We start from the raw sequence: 7,444 nt of genomic DNA, 5'->3' as shown, positions 1-7,444 counted from the left end.
AAATGTGTCACGCTGTGAATCAGGAAAACATTTAAATGGTACTATAAACACTCACATATGTCATTCCATATAATTTTCATAACTACCTTTCAAGGTGGGGTTAAATAACACCACGCATTCACCCTTTTCTCATTTGTTCGAAGTTTTGTGTTTGATTGGGTTGTTTGCTTCTATAATGCTACCTAAAGTTTTTCACACTTCAAAAAAGAGGAAGCTGATCCTGGCAAGGTCACAGTATATGTTCTGCTTACAAACAAAAGTTAACATATAGCATATTTCTGATTTGAACCAGGGTAATCTGTTTACAACACCACTTCAGCGTTCTACATCCCATTCTGCTGCCAATTACACAATTATCTATGTAACTTGGCACATGTATAATAACTTCTATATCTTTTCATCTGTAAACTGGAGGGACAAAAATACTTCTCACATCTTACATGAATGGAGATAACTGTAGGACCTTTCTCTAAAATGTGATTTGTATTTAGTAGGTCTGGGGTAGGACTTGAGGTTGTACACTTCTATCAAGTTGTGCAGTGATACTGATGTATGTGGCCCATTGACTACACTTCTACCAATAAGGTAACTTTTTATTTGTTTAAGAATTCCTGAGTGTAAAGAGAATAGTTACTACAGAAATAGAGATAAAGCTATGTTCTAATCAGCAGTTTTCTAGCAACTGGAGAAGAAAGAAAACAATCCTATAAATGTATTAATAAGCACTTTTGCTTCCTTAATAGCAACTGCTATGCAGGGAACAATCTCTCTCTCTCTTTCTCTGTTACACACACACACACACACACACACACACACACAACCATGCAATCTCACAGCTCCAGGAATTACATGCCAAGGCCATATGTCCCCACATGTAGGCATGATTTTCCACCTTCATTTAGTATTCCTCTGCTTTGCAGTAATTGCAAAACAGCTCCAGAATCTTTCAAGACAAACACGCACACAACTCATCTTCCAGAGATTGACGATAAAGGACAATAGAGCTAATGTTTCACAGTGCAGCACAGTATGCAAACATCTTCTTCATGCACACCAAAATGTGTTTGGTTTGAGGTGATTGCTGTCAGAGTTGGCTTGGAATGGCAGCTGTTACACAGTAGCTGGAGAAGGTGAATTTTATATATTTTCCCATTAAAAAATCCTAGCACTAAATCATAGTATTGCGAGGGGAGAAAAGGGAGAAGGGGTTATATGAAGGAACTTAACGAAGAGGTCAGTGTTACTGATTGTCATGCCACCAAGCTCTCTATAACTTCAAAATTAAACAAACACCAAGACTTGGGATTAGAATTAAACCTGAATTATATTAAAATTATCATTTGAAGTCTAATCAGATTATGTTATTCAGATGTTCACTTTTATTATATATATTATATATTTGATTTTTGTATTGGGAATTAATATATCTGTATTTCATAGAAATAATGACAAATAAGAAAATGTTGATGTTCAAGCAGGAGGATGCCCCATCACATTTTTTCCCCACACTTCTTCTCATTTTACATGTGATAAATCATGGCATTAATTATTAGCACCAGGAACTTCATTGATTCTTCAAATCCTCATATTTGTAAGAGTGTCACTTTTCCAAGGGCTGGAAATGAAATGCTGCTGTCTAAATGTGTCTCTCCATTTTGATCATCTTTATTTTACACAAGAGAAAATACCAGGTCATGTGTTTTGTTCCTCTCCTGTATGAAAGTCTAAGTAAATTATTGTAATTTAGATCGAAATTGTGAGCTAGAGGACTTTCTCAGCAGGTGGTTTTTCACTGTTGGAACATCTCAGGAAAGAAGGAGGAGACTCATTCTTTTCTCTTATAAATCTTCAGTCATCCAAAGCAGTAACTATGTCAAATGGAAGTCAGACTCAGCAAGTTATTTGGAAAATAAAGTGGTGGAGGCTGAGAAAACCAGGTGAATAACAATGCATGCCAGCTTCAAATGAATCATTCTTGTTCATCAACAAAAACCAAAATAGTGGAAGTGGAGGTTAAAACCTGCTAATCTGAACGTTTTTATTAGACTGTTTTTAAACAATTCTTTTTTGGACATGCCTAGCTAGCTTTTGATTGTTGTTTGGCAAGATAAGCCAGTGGTCCTTTCCTCTGCCGCCACAAGGAGTAGAACCAAGAGAAAGATTTGTGAGACATGCCACTTTTCCACAGAAATAAATGAGGTGATGAGATATATCTTTCCAGTGACTGACCTCTTAAATGGATCTTTTGGAATGTAACCAGCAACATAAACCTCCATGTGTATTGTGTCCCCCCTCCATTTTATTGACATAGCCATCACTTTCCTTATAATACATCAAGAACAAGGAAACAGAGAGAATAACCAGGTAAAACATCATGTCTTAATGTGGAGAATGAGTGTTCTGGAAACCAAAAATTTCAGGATACTTTGTCATAGATTTTGCTTTCCTGCATGAACAAATACATACAAGATGTTAAACAGATAAATTAAAGCAAAAGCAATCTCTGTCTCAAATACATATTTTACTTTTCCCCAAATTTAGAGCCTTACACTTAATGAAATACAGACTCAAAGCAATCCTTTTCAGTGTTTCATGTAAAGAAAACAATTTAATATAAGCATAGAGATAATTGAAGAAGTCTCATTCAAAGCTCTAATCTCAAGTGTCTCTGCATCACAGTTAATATTTTGTTTTTCTTCTAAATGTTAAAAACTATTAGCCATGTAAATGTGCATGCTAACTTTTATCATAGTAGTTAGTTACAACAGGCAAAATATTAAAATCTTGCCAGTCCAGTGAACTCTGTACCTAATGTTGAAGAAACACCTTGAGACACAGAAGTAGGACTTTAGGGAATCTAGTAAAACAGCCTCCCAAGTAGAGCTCAGTTGTAGTTGAACATTATTCCAAAAATAATTGTCTCTTTCTGCAATGAGACTAACAAGCTCTCATTTGTTGTATTGATTGGGTATACACGTAAATAGATTAGGATGAATGATTTCAGAAATATCAAACTTTCACAATCCACTTTGTTAATACTTTAATTTTCCATCTCTAAAAAAGAATTGATCCTCAGAAACCACTACCAAGAGAGAAAATATTTAGCACGCAATTTCCATGAGGAAGTAAAAGTATTGAGTTCAATTCAGTCTAAGGCATGAATAACAGCACCAAACATCACTAAATAACCAAGTTAGAACAAAAATTAAGTTTTTAACTGGATTGGCAATAATTATAGAATAATAAAAATACTGAAGCTTAATGAATCCATAGTTGCATTAGTTATCATACAAATTTGTAGACAGAAGATACTAAAGCATAATTCATTTGAACCAATGAAATCATTGATAAATGAGTTTAAAACACAATGAAATGAAATGTTTCAACATTACCCTCTGTGATGCTGTAGGCTTCGTCAAAGTTGATTCAGGAGTTACCATAGGTCGGTTTATTGAGTGTGTCCAGCCATTAGTTCTACCAAACCAATTTTCTATCTAGTTTGGTAAAACATTGGGTTTCAAAAATCATATTTAAGAGATTAGACATTCTTGTGGTCTGATCGACACTGAGATCTTGCTTTAAAGTACCTATCTAAGGCAGAGGAGGTGAGCCTCTCCCAGCACCCAGGAAGAAGCTTCCGGGTACCATACCACCCCCTCCTCCAATGCAGAGGAAGGGAGCCTCTCCCAGCATGGAGGAGGAGGCTTCCAGGCCACCGGTTGCCATCCCCTTCAGTGCAGAGGAGGTGAGCTGCTCCCACATATTAGCAGTATTACTAACTGGTTCACGCCTAAGGTGACATTTGTTCTTTTAAAACTTTTAACTTAATCTCCCTAATGAGTGTATAATATGATCTTGTTATTTTACTGATTAGTATTTTTCTCATTCTAGTGTTGGACACATTTCCTTGTGCTGTGCTGGCTATTTATCATCTTCTTGTGTCTACTTTTTAATTGGGCTGTCTATTAATGAGCTGTAAGAGTTATTTGTATATTCTGGATATAGGTTATATGCATTATAAATATGGTCTGTTTAAGGACTACTTTTCATTTTCTTAATGATGTCATTTAAAGTTCTAAATTTTGATGGAATCTCACTTATCAATTTTTTTTCTTTTATACGTTATGTTTTTTGTAACCTAGGAAATCCTTGCCTACCCTAAATTCATGAACATTTTCCCTTATAATTTCTTTTTAAAGTTTTCTAGTTTTAGTATTTCATATTTAGGTTCATAGATCCTTTCAAGTTATTTTTATGTATGGAAATAAAGGGTTGAGGTTAATTTTTTACATACAGATAACAGGTGTTCTAGTACCATTTGCTGAAAACACTATCTTTTCCTCTGCTCTTGGGTTGAGTTTATGTTCTATGAAATGTTAATGTTAAATAATCTTTCAAAACTCAGTGGACTATATATGTGTAGTTCTATTTCTAGATTCTCTGTTTTATTTCAATGATGTATATGTCTTTCCTTATGCCAACACTGCCTTGATTACTGTAGCTTTAGAGGAAGTCTTAAAATTAGGCACTAAATGTCTTCCAACACTGTTTTTTTTCTTTTTCTTTTTTTTACTTTTCTGGGTCCTTTGTACTCCTACATAACTTTTAAATTTCAATAGCCAATTCTTCATTTACAGCAAGTATACATAGACATGAATTTTTATATATACCTTGTGTTTTCTAATCCTGCTAAATTCAAATACAAGTTCTAGGGCCTCCTAGAGATTTCTTAGTATTTTCTCTGTAGATAATCATTTCATCTACGTATAAAGAATTTACTTCTTCATTGCCAATTCTATCCTAATTGTTTCTTTTTATTGCCAGACTATTTTAGTTTTGGCTATGTTTCAAAGTTTAATGGACAGATGAAGAGCAGGCATATTTGCTCTTGCTCCCCACCTTAGGGAAAAGCATTGTATCTTCTCCATTCATATAAGGCGTTTTTGCTGGAAGTATGGAGTAATATCCTATCTGTTGAGAATGTTCTGTTCTACTTCTGGTCTCCTGATAGCTTTTACCATGAGCAGCTGTGAAATTTAGTTCAATACTTTTTCTGCAACTAATGACAGGATCATATGGCTTTTTCCTTTCCTTAAAATGATGACTTATGGAGGTGGATCTTCCAATGCTGAACCAACACTGCCATCCCTATAACAAAACCACTTTCTACATCCTGCCAAATCTGACTTCCAATAGTTTGTTTGGTTAAACAAATTTTTATCTATGTTCATAATTTTTCTCCTATTAACTTTATTCAGTTTTACTATTAGCACAATGTTGATTTCCTAAAATAAGGGGGGAAGTGTTCCTTCTTTTTTTCTGCTTTAAATGTTTGATATAATTCATCAGTTAAAATATATATGAGCCTGTTGTTGTCATATAGGTAGACTTTCAAGCTAGGAATATACTTTCTTTAATAGGTGCTATTCAAATTTTATATTTCACCCAGAGTCAGTTTCATTACTTTGTCTTCCAAGGTACTTCTTTGCAGTTGTCAAATTTATTTTAAAAAAGATTTTTGTGCCAGAGATTTAGCTCAGTGGTTCCGCTGCCTGCCTCACAAGCGGAAGGACTCAAGTTCGATCCCTGGTACCAAAAAAAAAAAGATTTTTGTAGTATGCTTTCTATATCCTTTTAAATTCTGTAAAATTTGTGGTAATGTCCTCTAATTTTTGATATTGTATTTAAAACAATGTATAATTTATATTGTGCAATAGGAAGAAAAGGCCTAAAGGAGTAGGGGAAGTGAGAGGGGTAGGGGAAAGGAAAAGGGAAAGAAGGGAAAAGAAAAAATATGAGAAAAGGGAAAAAAATGGAAACAATGTCTTTGCAAATATTGAAGTGTGAAACGGGTGAACAGAGGGCAGGGGAAGGGGAAAAATAATAACTAAGATATATCATGTAAAGGTACAAGATCCCAATGATGAATGCAACTGTATTTTATACCTAAAATGTACCAATAAACTTAATGGAAAAAAAAGTACCTATCTGAACATCAGCAAGAGAGCAGCAAGAGGATCCTGATGTTCATTCTCCTCCCAAGAGTAAAACTAACAATTTTCTGCAGATAGGAAGGCCTTTGTGAAAATTCCACAACTCAGGAGTGAGGCTGAGGTATCTTCTTGAACCATAAAAACTATGAAAACCTTCACTAGATAGGTAAGAGGAACGGTTTTACACTGAGAGTGTTCATGGTCTTCCACCCCCAAGCTGGCACAAGGCCTACAGTGACAGGATTTCCCTGGGCTTGTGGTTTCTCTAGTGGAAAAAGAGATTCAGTTTCCCCAGCAATTGGGGCTTTTCCCCTAGATGCCTACTTCTGTATTGTTTCGGGTGGGGTGACTGGGTTAGTCAGTAGGACTAAAACACCAGGAAGTAGCTAGACAGACACGAAGTAGGGAATGGGGCTCACAGTGGTTAAGGTACATATCTTGGCAGCTGCATCTTATTTCTGCCAGCAATGGTGGCCAACCATTAGAAACCAGCAAACACACACCTCAACCATAGAGCTGAGGTGGCTGCTCTCAAAAGCATGGTTGGAGGTTCTATTTGACTTCATTCCCTGCCTGGACACCTCATCCAGCCATAAAGCTGTACTTAAGATTCTGCCCATGCAGGAAAACAAGCAATAACCTTGCATTGTAGTGATGCATAACCTTTGGACCCACTCAGCCTTGGAACCCAGCCTAAAGCCCATTCAAGCAGGAAGGTAATTATGCTACCTTGCATTTCTGCAGCTCATAGATTTTGGTCCCTCCTGACCCAGGACTTTAAACTATATCTCCTTCAAATCTTGAAGCCCAGCATCCTAAGGTCCAACCTGGATAAAGAGACAAGACTGTGACCCTATAATTTTTCAGAGTGTAGCCTTTTTGGTTTTTCTTTGTTTATAGTTTTGTGTTTTTCCTGGATGAATGTAGATAACAGCTTTATTAATAACACTTCAAAATGGAAACAAATCAAATACCCTTAAAGGGTGAATGATCAAACTAAGGTATATCTGCATTATGCACAACTACTATAGAACAGTAAAATAAGAACTATTGATACAGAAAACAATTTGATGAACCTCAAGAAAATACTGCTACATGAAAAAGAATTCCAGTCTCAAAAAGATACACACTCCAAGAGTTTGCTGAGATAATATTCCTAGCATGGCAAAATTCAGAAGTGGAGAATAGAATAGTGGTTTCCAGGGTTTTAGTATGGAGGGAGAGGTGAAGTATGTGGTTATACAAGGTCGACAGAAGGTATAACTCTGGTAACAGAATTGCTCTCTGTCTTGATTGTATCGATGTCACGCTTCCTGTTTATGCCTCTGCAATAAAGTCATGCCACATGTTACCATGGAGGGAAAATGGGTAAAGAGAAAAGGGTATCTCTGCAGTGTTTCATAAAACTGCATGTGATTCTGTAATTCTCTTAAAATTTTTAATTAAAGATA

Source organism: Heterocephalus glaber, unplaced genomic scaffold (genome assembly GCF_053883595.1).
Source record: "Heterocephalus glaber isolate CG9 unplaced genomic scaffold, H.glaber_assembly_v1.0 deba00001773, whole genome shotgun sequence".
Taxonomy (NCBI): Eukaryota; Metazoa; Chordata; class Mammalia; order Rodentia; family Bathyergidae; genus Heterocephalus; species Heterocephalus glaber.
This window is presented reverse-complemented; position numbering follows the sequence as displayed.